We start from the raw sequence: 13,279 nt of genomic DNA, 5'->3' as shown, positions 1-13,279 counted from the left end.
AAATTCTCAAACACATACATGTAACTTCGCACGTGTAAAGGAAAGGCCCGATTCTAACAGCGGAAAGTCAGCAGTTTTCTGAAAGATTTCTGTTCCTCTCGGAATAGTAACTAGTGAGGTTGAGGAACTGTGGTTTTATTGGAAGGAATCTCATCTGCAGTTACTTTTCTCTACATAGATCTGGTAAAAGTAACTTAATAGACAAATTTACAAAAGCTTTTTAAAAATGCAGGGCTAAATATGGCTGTGTCCCTGTATGTACTTCACATTCAATTTCTTGCTCTTCTGCATTTTATGGGTGTAAGTGTAATCCATTTAGAGGATCTGAGATTCATTTCCACAAATTCCAGTTTTAACTAGTTGATATTTTAGGACTACTAATACCTACCATTATATATCTATATATATATAGATATATATAGAGATATATATACATATTTAATTTTTTTTTAAAATGCTACCTGAAATTGTGGATTTTGTTATATTTGAGTTCCTGAAATTAAAATGAAGGGGACAGGCAGTGGAGGTAATAAACTGTATTTGTTTTCTGTAGGCATGGAATGTTTTAGCTCTGGATGGAAGCAATTGGCAAAAGATAGACCTCTTTAACTTTCAAACGGATATAGAGGTTAGTGTCTTTTGGGGTTTTTTCATTCCTATGGTGATGTTTGAGAGTGTAGTCCATTTTGAGTATCCCATAGACTGTGCTTGTGTTCACTCATTTTAAAGGCTGAAGTTGAAGATGATAATACTGTGACGGAGCAAATGGAGAAGAACTCTGTATTTGCCTTCTTTTTACACTGGATGATATTTCAATTTCGGTTGCCAGCTACGTATCAGATAATTTGCATATATCATACACCTACAGGGCTCTAGAAATTCAAAGCTGCTCATTTCCAGAAAGGGAAGGTATAAATGGTGCCTCTGGAGAGAGCAGTGAAGCGAAGAAGACGGATGCCAACAAAAAAGACGGCTGTCTCCTGGAACCCTCGCTGGCAGGATCAGCGCAGGAACCCAGACCAGTGATCTGTATTCCCCCATTCCCTCTATCTCCCTCTTTTCCTTTTTCTATTAAGAAATGCAAAGCATATTATATTGTTCGGCACAACTTGCTCTGTACTTAGCCAATTATCATGTGTTCAATTAGTGCATTGTAGGTAGTTAATAAATGCTTGAACTTGGAGACTTGTCTGCTCCAATTGGGGATTTGCGAATCCGAGTCACTTGCCCCCCTCATCTGAGCGGGACGTGACAATACTATATGGATTGATAAAAGTGGATAACAAAATACATAAAGGACCACATATACTGTGACTTCTGGAATTTTTGGCCCAAACCCCAAAATTTGGTATGACATAAATGCCTGATAATTTCTAAAATGTTTCATAAGTTAAGAGGGTTTTTTAAGAATTTCATTCACAAGTCAGTAATATTTCAGAACTTTGATTTTTGACATCTTATATTTATAGTGATTTTGCACACAAAGAATGGTGACCAACTGTATCAGAATGAAAACCAAAATAATAAGGATGTGAAATGCCTGACTGAAGACATCCCATCATCCCATCTGCTCAGAAGATCCTTTCAACTTTACCACACCCTCCCAGTTGTTACAAAAACAAGCACACGACAAATTTGTCATGTCTTCCCCATTCTAGACTATGAACTTCTTAAGGAAGGGACTAAATTATTGATTTGTACAATTCCTTGCATAGAAAACCCACTCTCATGAAAGTCCTTTACATTCTATTAGAATGTAAATGCAATATGGAAGAGCAAAGCCTACACACATGAAAAAGTATCACAGAGAGACGAAGTACAGCATTCACAGATTTTATTTTCTTCTTTTAGTAGGTTTTTCTCAGAATTTTCTGGAAGAATGCCCAAGCATACTCTGTTAACAAGCAACAGGGGAAAAGAGCATTAGCCACTCTCAGAACACTACTTAAAACATTTGAACGCATGCAGTTGCAAAGTCTCACAACCACCATAGAAGCTGTATTGTATTTCTTCTAAAACATCATGTTCAGTAAATACAAAACTTTATTATAATTCTTTATATGTGGAAGCTTTCTATTCTCCCTTTGTCCCTCATTTTACTAATCACCCTACTGAGGTATGAGGCATCTCACTGATAACTGTAGTCCAGCAGTATGTACAAACACTACAGTAAAATATGTAGGCTAGAAAACACACAGATAAGCTGAATAATTCACAGCTGTAATCTGCAAAAGTAGAACTTTGCATGCATAGATTTAGATCTGTACGATTCAATTAACAATACGAGTGTTGGTGTACTTCCAAACTTCACCAACTTTGCAGGTAGGAACCTGCTCCATTGGTAAATTCCAGTAATACCTTATTCAATAAAAACACATAATACTACTCGTCTTGGAAATGTAAATACTGAGGCATATTAAAAGCCTAAGGAGTATGACTATTTTCTATTAAGAAAAAAAGTATCTTTTAGCCCATTTCTGTCAGGTTTGTTTTCAGTAGCATGTCACAAACACCACTTTCTACATGAAGCACACATTCATTGACTCATTAAATGCTTGACCTTCCAGGTCAATTATTAAAACAAATCCCTTTTTACTAGGGAAGTGCTACTTTGTGAAATAAAGCACTTAAACTAGAAACTGTGCGAGACACTCCAAAATTTTCCAGTAACTTTTGCCCCTGCAATTTCCACTTGTAAACTACTCAGGCTAAGATGTCTTTCTCAGTAGAACGACATAGCAAGTCTTTCAATAAGAAACATGGCACCAAAAAAACATTTCTTTACAAGCCAAACCTCCTTTTCTTTTGCCAAGATGCTTATTGCTACACAATCCTTACATACATATTAGCAATTGCAAAAGCACAAGCTGTCTACAGGATGCCTAACATTTATTTTCAGTTGAAAGAGAAGTCAGCTTTTTCTACAATCAGCTCTGCTGAATTCATTTTATAGTTACAGGGCAGCATCTAACTTTTTATGGCCTATACATTACTTTCATATTACTCCTTAAAAAATAATTTTACTGATTTGTAAAGTATGAACATAGGTAACAACAGCAAAATTTTCAGTACCTAATTCTTTTAGTATTTGAAACAAAATGCCCAACGATAAATTCAAGAAGGGCCAGGTCTGTTTAATTTACCATCAAACATAAAGAATGTATGTAACTACATTACAAGGTAATTTGTTTTGCAGGGTCAATTACGTAGCTGATAGATGTAGCTACATTATACAAACCATAAAGTAACTTTAGTCTGAAAGTGAAATCCAGAAGACAGCACATGAATATATCCCTGTTGCACCTCTGATTTATATTTACTCCGATATTATGGATGTGTAATGGAGCTTAAAAGGTCATATTTTTGTAACCTTTTAGAAGTCAAGTTAAAGACCCAAACACAAAACTTACATACAGTAAGCGTCCAAGAAAAGTTCAACCCATGAAACAGGTTTTATCTAATGTTTCACAAAAGGTCATATATATGCTAGAATCAGTTTCAGCGTCCTTGCTTAGCTCTGTTTCACTCAAAATGGTGACCTAACAATTTTGAGCAATTGCCTCATTGCACTAGTTATGCCGATTCATACAATAGCAAGACACAAGAATTTTAAGCAGAGAAACTGTAACAACTCTTACAAGAAAAGAATCTTAATATTTAACATCATTAAATCTTTAATAATACCAGTTTGGAATCTCACTGTGATGCTTCCAAAAGGGGAGCTGAAGTAGAAAGTTTCAGAATCCTTTCTTTACTATGACTTTGCTGTCTTTTTGTCTTTTTTAAACAAAAATCATCTTTTTCCTTTCCCAAGACAATATTCATTAAAGACCAAATACTATCTTTCAAACAAAAAGATGAGGCATGCCATGTGCTTTACCTAGAAATGAAGTGGTGGTAAGCTAAGAGGACTGTCAACACCCCCAAACTCATCTGTAACGCCCGTCAGTGTTTCCACAACATCATGACTTCCTAAAATTGGAGTATTTATAGAGGGGGATAATCTAGATTTCTAACTTTAAAAGCCCTATGGATTGTCCAGTTTAATCACTTCTTATAAGTGCTGCATGTGCTACAATGATCCATAATTTCTTGAAACCTACATGTTGCAGCTCATATGACTCCCTAGCTGAATTAGCAGGATTTTTATTGAAGTTTTAGCTATAGATGTTCTTATCTAGAGCAGAGGCCGAGGCAGGGGAAGGTGGGGCATCAGCCAACATACAGAATTCTGTAAAGAAAAATGCAGCTCAGCAGAAGATTTCTAATTTACAGAAGAGCATCTGATAAATGAGAAATGAACTACTACTTATGGGCAGACAGGAATCCATGAAAGGAGACAGAGCCTGGGGAGGACACCTCATGCACCCATACAGGCTGGGGGCTGAATGACTCAAAGGCAGCTTTGCAGAAAAGGACTTGGGGGTTCTGGTGAGCACCACATTGAACATGCCTCCAAAGAGAAGATTGAGGGGGATCTTATCAGTGTGTAGAAATATCCAATGGGAGGGAGTAAAGAGGATAGACTCTTCTCAGTAGTGTCCAGTGACAGAAAAGAAGCAATGAACATAAACTGAAATAACAGAAATTCCACTTAGAACTTTTTTTTTTTTTTCCTGAGGGTGTTGTCAAACATCAGACCAGGCTGACAGAGAGTTCATCAAGTCTCTGTGCTTTGAGATATTCAAAACTCCACTGGACAATGCCAAGAACAACCCTGCTCCAGCTGACCCTTCTTTCAGCAGGGAAGCCGGCCTAGATCTCCAGAGTTTACTTCCAACCTCAGCTTTTTCATAATTTTTTGAATATAAATTTTATTTTTATGATGCAATTTTATGAAGTTCAAATTTGGCAACTTATATAACACATCTTACTAAATAAAAGCAGTTAGCATAGTAATTAGTTCAGAGTGGTTTAACTTGCAGTCCAGTGTCTCAATCCAACCTGCTGGCCATTTCAACCATCCTGTGGTCTGTTTTTTCCCAACAAGTGAAGGGATTATATAGTCTGGGCACCAAACAATAAAAAAATCAACTATACCCACCCTGCATACTAGTGGCTAGGTAGAGATGTGGAAAAATAATACAGTGCACTAGTGGTATGCAGCCTAGGAATGCTCCATGACCACTACAGCCATAAAGGTTATGGAAACTTTGGTTAGTTGCTGGACCAGGATTTGGCAGCCTTGCTCTAGCCTGTAGCTCTGCTACTGGCCTGGAGGTTGACTCGGAACAAAAGACTTCTCTTCCTGATGCCTGTGACTGCCTCAGGAAGACACAGATAAGAAAGCTCATCTCTTCTGTAAATACTTCCAAGAGTTACAGGCAAAAAAAGGTACAAATATTTGGTATTCTTATTTAAACTGTCTAGCATCGATATTTTAACAAAATGAAAAATTTTGTTATTTGTAGGGAGTTAGAGTATCTTTTGAATTGCCTTTATGTTTTGATGGCAGCTTTTGCCTGGAAATGAGGAAGAACAACATTTTCCTCTCTGCCTCACAAAGTTTCATATAAAAAGCATGACTTCTTTATGTCACTGATACTTCTGAACATTTGGCTTTGAGAATTTGTTAATCAAGAGCTGCAGTTTAAATAAGATTCCAGTTTCAAGGTAAATAAGGCTCTAAATGGAATTAAGTCCTCATTAGTTAAAGAACAGATTCTAACGAGAAGCTTAATAGCAAATAAAACAATGAAACAAAATAAATGGTGACATGCAATTCCAAGAATTGTGTAAGTCATTGCTATATCCCCTTTAGCTGTTACTCCTGCTTCAAATGCTTGCTATTTACTTTTGTTTGCTCCAGTATGACTAATCCTTTGTCACAAGCATGTTCTTACTGAGAGATAATGTCCGTACTTGAATCAGGTAATGCTGAAGCACCCCATTTATAACAAAGTCCCAACTGTTCAAGCAGAAACATTAAAGATTTATTCAGCACCTTGACAAAAAAACCTCTTTCATTCCTGTATCTCCCCTTCCTCATTAACACAGTGTACAAGAGCACCAGCATGCTTCTGTTCTTATAGCAGCCTCTCTCATTTTTAAAGGAATTCCATCTGAAACCTCTCTGCCCAAAACATTAAGCTTTAAGCTTACTCTTGCATTTATTTGTTTGTTAACAAAAACAGATCACTTAAACATATTAAATAGAGGATGGCAGCTACCTCCTCCAATTTCAAAAGGCCAAACTTAATTGATCATATAATCATTTGCAAATGTTCAACATCTCATATAAAGAAGCCAGAAAATGCATATGAAGTGCTGACTGGTGAGACAAAGTACTGAAAAATATGGAGTTGCATCTGGAGTTGATCTTGGTAAGAATTTCATAAGCAGGCAAACAATACATGTAGCAGTATAAAAAAAAAAAAAAAAAAAAGACGTGTTCCATATTCTGAAGGGGGTACGCTGACCACCAAATTATTGAGTCTTTAGTTTTATCAGAGCACAGGTTCTGTCCTGAACTTGAGATAAATCACTGGAAAGTTTTAAAACCTAGTTCCACTTCAGAATAATTGGAGAATTTTCTGACAAAAACTGATTAATCAGAAAATTGCAACTTCTTGTATTCTCAGTGTATATTTGAGGTTAGATACACTACCTTGAAGGCTGAAGGTACAGGGAAACTAAAAGACTATCTATCCATTTTAACATTGGGTAAATCATGCTAAAACAAATTAAAATAGTATTAGTAATGTGATGTTATTTATCAATTGATGCTAAAGCACATAAGAATTCTGAAAACACCCACTAAGTCTTAAATAGTCCTAAGGAATTATAATTCTGTTATTTCCCTGGTTAAAGATCAAAATATTTAATCACCTTTCAGAGGCTTTATCTTGTCTATGACCTGTGCCTGTGGTTCATTCTGATCACTTGCTTGGTTGATTTTCTGATCGCTTTTTTGGAGGGAAGGACCACTGGAAATGAGTATATGACTCCACAGGCATGAGTCTGGATTTGATATTATGCTATTATCAGTCCCATTGTTCTTACTTGCTTCCTTAAACATTGTCTCTATATTTCTTATTAAAAACTATGTTTCCCTTATTCTTATACAAAGGAGTTTTCTATACTGAGTAGTTAGCATGAGACTGGAGTGTTGTAGCTGCTCTGCACTAATTCTTTGAACAGATGTATTTCAGGCATGCTAAATCAAAGGACTTGATTAATGGAAGTTGTACAAGGCACTATTAGACTTCCCTTTACAGAAACCATAGATTTGTGTAAATAGGCAAAAAGGAAGTAAGTTTTACTTTTATAAGCAACTTTCATACAATCAATTTGGTTCATAATATGTATGAATGCAGTTCATGTACTTGTATCAATGTGGTTGTTTCTGATTCTAAATAGCCATATTGTAATTGCTTGGCAGACTACTATAGACGACTTCAAAGAGATGCAAAACATGGTCTAAAATCAAAATAAAAGACTGCATGTGCATTATAAAACTGTAATGTTTACCTGAGATTGTCAAACACTGAACAGCAGTCTTTGCTACTCAGGGTGAAATACTGCCCTATTTAATTACACAAATCCTTGAAGGGGGGAAAATTAATCATGTCTGAGATGATAGAATTTATCACCCCCTTCAAAAATAATTGCAACTGTTTGTCTGCTTACAAAATCCTTACCAACTAAGAACAGTTCCAGACACAAGTTTATATTTTTCATTTCTTTGACTCACTAGTCAATACTTTGTATGCTACAGCATACAGCAGCCAAATTTTACAGCAGCTGCGGGCCATTTAAGTACATACAGCATCTAGCTAAGAAATACCATGGGAATTATGACAATTTCTTGTTGTAATCTTTGCTATATTCCTCTTCTATTTCCCCTACAACTAAGCATACAGATGGTAAAGCATGACTTCAAATATATCAAATACTGTTTGACTTCACTAATTCCACTAATTCATCTTCTCTATAATAATGAGCACACTAAAAGCTGAATAAAAAGCAGTGTGCAGTAATAAAAGCAAAGAATAGAAACATGAAAACATACACAATACTTCATTAGCCAACTTGCATATTCTTGCATACAAGAAAAGCTCCTGCTGGAACACAACTCCTGGGTTCCTCTCCCAATTCAAGTTCCAAAACTTTGCTTATCCTCTTTTAAATTCAATTGAGCACTCAAATTTTGAGCTTGATGAGTAAGGTCTATTATTCAAGTACATGTACCCAATAAGTATGGTTTATAGAAGAACTCATAATAGCTTCTACATTTCTGGTATAATTTATGAAGTTGGTACTTTGTAGTCAGAAAGGAACTGAAAATGTTTCAAGCGGCTGAAAGGAAGAAACATCTGTTTCTGAAGCTTGCCATTTTCGTGCAAAAACATATAGCGCAGAATGTTAACAGTTAAAATACAAATGAACAAATGGTATCTGTCCTACATGCCTAAAGTACTGCTATACCCTCTATTTGCAAACATGTATTATTACTTTTTATCAAGCACAAAACATAAAAAAAAATTTTTGGAAGCTGTTGGAAGTTGTTGAAAACTTAAGATTTTTGTTTCCAATGCTCTTCAAAATTCATACTGTAACTTTAAAAATCCATTTGTTTTTTCCAGCAATTTACAAGGAAAAAAAGAAAAAGATTATAATCTTCAAGGCTGTGACATCTTACTGGAAAAGTTGTCACCATTAAAATTACAATAGTCTGACTTGATTTCTGATTCTTCTGATGATAGATATGGGTTTATTAGCTTCAGACACCAATGCAAATCCACAGCTAATGTACTGTATAATTAAATGATGCTTTTCCATAAACGCATACACTAAGAAAAAAAAAAAAAAGCGCTACAGTTGTCTGAAAACTTTGTTTAAATGACATGATTTATAATACCTCTGCAGGATTCTTACTCAACCTTTCACTTGTAATATATAGGAGCAGAGGGGAAGAGCGTTCCTTGCCAACTGGCAAACTAATAGCACTGCAACAGCTAACAGGGGTGATCATTTTTCTTTTAGCTTGAAGTTTTTAGAAGCATCTTGTTTCTTCCACAGGAAAAAAAATACAAACTATAATATTACAAATAGAAATAAATGCCCATAAACCAGAAAGAGTTACAAATGAAACTCCTCCCTCTCTCCACCCAAGCTATTCTACCTACCTCAAAGCATAACCAGAGTCTTCTTCAAAACCACCACTGTCCATATTAGTCAGATATCCTCTTCCTCCTCTGCCCAGTTATCTGGGTCTACTTGAGAAGGAACAAATAATCTCTGGTTTTGTACCCTTTCAAATGAGCTTCTTGCCAGAAAAGCTAAGGGTTTCAGTCATTTATTTGCAAGTGTAGCAGATACTCTGTAGAAAATGTACAAGAGACATGACACTGCCCTTTAAACCTTCCAATCTAATTCTGGGTTTAGATTAATAATAATAATTAGAAAGGATAAGAACCGCAGTATAAGACCAAGGGCTTACTCTGTTCAACTTCAAAGTATGCAGCTACAGCAACAAATCAATAAATTTTAGAGTGGTAGTATTTCCTAAGTCTATCATCAGAAAAAACCCTCTCAATTTGAGGGAAAAAAAATGGATTGCTTGTTATAGTCAGATTACAGAAGTTTAAATACTTGATGCAAATGAGAGCAAGACTAATTCTTGCAATAGAAGGAATTGTGTTTACATTTAATTTCCAGGTATCTGTAACAAGATGTTGACCACCCTGTTTCCAAGCATCAAGTTTTATGTTAGTTTTGTGTTTTGTTGTTTGTTTTTTTTAAAGGGCTGTAGCATTTTCCAAGGGTTTCATGCTTACCCGATATAAGCAAGCAACAAACTAAGTGCATTTGATGACATTTTCAACAGTATTTACTATTAATTTCTGGCACTGTGAGCAAAATGTTTCCACTGCAACTGGTTTACTCTCCTTTTAATTAAAAGGTAGACTGCATAGTTAATATATAAAAAATAATTAGGATATTAATTACACTCAGTGCAGCAATATTTAATCTCTCATGTCATAACCATACAGCGAGACAATTTTAAAACATGTTGTAGCAAGAGCATAAACTGTTTTAGGTGTTGAAAGACATTCAGGCTTAGACTTACAAAAGCATTTATGCGCAGGAACATAAATTCCCTATGGATAATCCTTTAGACAGCCAAGCTTGCACCCCTATATTTCCCTATCTCTGCAGGGATGAGAACTCAGACCCACATCCCATCATCCCACTAACATGCTCGGCCTCTGGCCTTGTGAATGTCTCGGCAGCAGCACAAATTCAAAGAGAGGTTTACAGTGCATCTCTCCCACCCAACCCCTTCCTCTCCATTCCAAAGCCCAGATGGTCAGCACAGCACTGTGGGTGTTATGAAACGTGGACTTTATTTCTCTATGGTTATGGACAGACCATTACCCAAGTCCCAGCATTCAGCATGAGATCATCATGATCTTTACTGAGAAAGCTGACTTGTCCCAATTCAATTTCTCAGATCATCAACTCTTCTGGCTACAGCTGCAATTCTGCTTTGGTAGATAACTGTGCAATTACAAAAAGGATATACATACACAAGAATTAAATGGTTGGCTGAATCAGTTCTGTGTGTGCTTGGCCTGGGCTATTTTATTGTGTCATTCCAGCTTCAGGAAATCCTTTAACCATACAAAAGGCTTTTTTAAACACTGCCACGACAGTATAGTGGAAGTGCCTAGCTCCATCACCTCCTCACCTGGTTGAATCCAAGGTGAGCCTATATATCCTCTGAGTCACTCTGTAAGAAGTTAACCTGAATACAAGAGCTAACAGGTAAGCTACTGGCACTGTTCAATTACTTGCACATGGGTTTTTTTCCTGCTGAGTTCTTGAAAATGTCCTGTATAGTATATATGTTGGAATAAGCATACTGCTCAATGAAACAAATTAGCTACTCCCTATATAACATTTTAAAGAACTTACCAAATTTGGTGTGGGAACACGCAATTCAAAAAACTGATACCTAGACGTTAAATGCAGGAATTCTCACAGTAAACCTCCATACATTAATTTTATAGATGCTACTCATGTAATTAGCATATAGACAATCATCTAGGAATTTAGTATCTGTATAGTTTCACAGATATTTTCATTCTACAGTGAAAACTGAGGCATACTATATAATCAACAAGTCCTTTCAAAAGACAATGTCTTTACTATCTCAGTACATGATACTTTTCACTGTCTAAAGCACATCAATAAATTATGTTGAATTACACAAATGAGATACTTAACACCCATAACAGTGAAAAGGACAGTCATTTCCACAGATATTTGGAGTGCCCTACTGCTAGAAAAGAAGTGCTTGCAGGTTATGATTCTTTGCTAAGGAGGCAGCATATTAAATTGGCTTTTATCTTGAGGTTCATGTGTGGCATTGAGTGCAACAAAGAAAAGTTAGTAGAATTTCTGTTCAGGGCATCATTCAGTGACACATCTCTTTTAATCACATTTTCTAAACAGTTCTATGAGCCTAACTTACTACACTGTCATCATATGAAATTTCTTAAGAAAAATGAAAACCCTTTTAAAATTCAATTCCTTTAACAACAGACTGCTTCTTTAATACCACCAAGAGAGCACTGTGATAGTACAGACACTAAAAGAAGTCATAATATTTTAAGAGGACTTTCTTCAGATAAAGATGCAAAATACCATTACTTAAGACATTCTCCCACTTCAAATTAAACTGGAAGCAATGACATACATACAAGCTAACCCAAACATCTCTTTAGTATGTTAAGAAAAAAATCAGCAGCTCAGTTTTAATAACACCATCACTAAAAGCTGTAAGTGCACCATTATAAGTGAACACCTCCACTCCAAAAGAGTGAGCTGTAACAAAACGTATATGCAGGTAGAGATGTGGCTGAGCTGGTTCAGTTCCAGCTCTGGTCACACCCAGTCAGGCAGTATCTCCACGTTTGGCAGTTTACACTGCCTGAAATCAGCTTTTAACAAGATGAGAGCATGAAGATATCCATCAGTGTCTCAACCATGGGATGAACTTACCAGTCTTGGTGTCATAGCCAACTCCTGCAAAGGTGATCTACTCACACACCAGCAAGCTGATGAAATTTATGACTAGCCAAGTGACTACACTAAGAAAAATCCTCCTGTTTGTTCTACCTTATGTAACACAGACTGGCAATAATGGTAACAGGCAGCGCTTTTCACTGCAGTGACTCTTTGAAAGCTTTGAAGTTGAATTTACATTTTATTTTGTTATAACAAAGTTCATGACATGAAGAGTGTGAACTACATTAGAGAAAGGATTATAGGCTCTTCAGACAGATAAAACATTGTGCAGTGTGGAAAAGCTGACTACTCTGTACACCAAAGCTTTTTGGACATTTTATTTCAGTTCTTTTTCTGAAATGCAAGGAAAAGATCACTATTAAATGACATTTTTCACTTTCATTTGAACACACTGAAACAAATCAAGACCAACCAAAAGACAAGTGCAAGAATTCAGTCAGATATGTTACGATTTGTTTCAAGACAGATTTAAGATAAAATGAATAGCACTTGATAGCCTGTAAGCCACATAAGCAGTGTATGATCCTCAAGTCTTTACTCCTTAACACATTATGTAGAATTACCTTAACAGAAGTTCTTTGGGTAGTTTTTTGTTAATAAGGGCTTCATCATTATTTGAGAAAACCTAGAAACAGAAAGAAAAAACATTGTTTAAAAAGACCAACAAGTAAAACAGCTTTTAGATTCTTTTTATCTTCTACTTAGGTGCTTAATCCTTTTAAATTACTGTTAATGTCAAGTTTTCCACATGCTAGTTGGTAATACTATAGAATTATTTCAATACACACAACAGTGCCACACCCACACATACACCTGTTCTTCCCTAGTGCTAAGATTTAACTGCACAAAAATTGTGGAGCAACTTAATAATCAAGCAGTCAGAAGCCACACTTACACCCCATAAATAAGTATTTTAGGCAATGGTGAAAATTCTAACAACTGCAAGATACAAACACATGCTAGTTGCACAGTCCTAAAATTGTGCCATGACAGAAAACAAACTGGATATTTTCCAGTTATTCAAATTCCTTCCTTCACTGTCTACAGTGTAAATACTTTGGCCCAGGTATGTGAATATGAATAAAATATAACAACCTAAAGATTTAAAGAATTCACTGCCACAGATGTGATGGAATCACCTCAAGAAATGCTGCAAGAAAAACTGGAAATACATCTCTCTCAGAACTTCATATTACTAACATATCTCCTCAGAAAAAGAAAGTGGAGAGACTGAAAGAAAATG

The 13,279-nt window shown here is 35.9% G+C and overlaps 1 long non-coding RNA gene across 1 annotated transcript in view; it reads right to left on the bottom strand.

Moving 5' to 3' along the window:
• Nucleotides 1-12,662, bottom strand: part of LOC113477558 — a 17,833-nt gene extending 5,171 nt beyond the window's left edge. The window contains exon 1 of the long non-coding RNA XR_003397924.1: nucleotides 12,600-12,662. This is a non-coding gene — a long non-coding RNA (uncharacterized LOC113477558). The remainder of the gene's footprint in view (nucleotides 1-12,599) is intronic.
• Between the last annotated feature and the right edge of the window lie 617 nt (nucleotides 12,663-13,279).

Source organism: Athene cunicularia (genome assembly GCF_003259725.1).
Source record: "Athene cunicularia isolate RWA chromosome 2 unlocalized genomic scaffold, athCun1 chr2_part2, whole genome shotgun sequence".
Classification (NCBI taxonomy): domain Eukaryota; kingdom Metazoa; phylum Chordata; class Aves; order Strigiformes; family Strigidae; genus Athene; species Athene cunicularia.
Note: the sequence above shows the minus strand (reverse complement) of the source record. Positions and strands in the feature narration are given on the sequence as shown.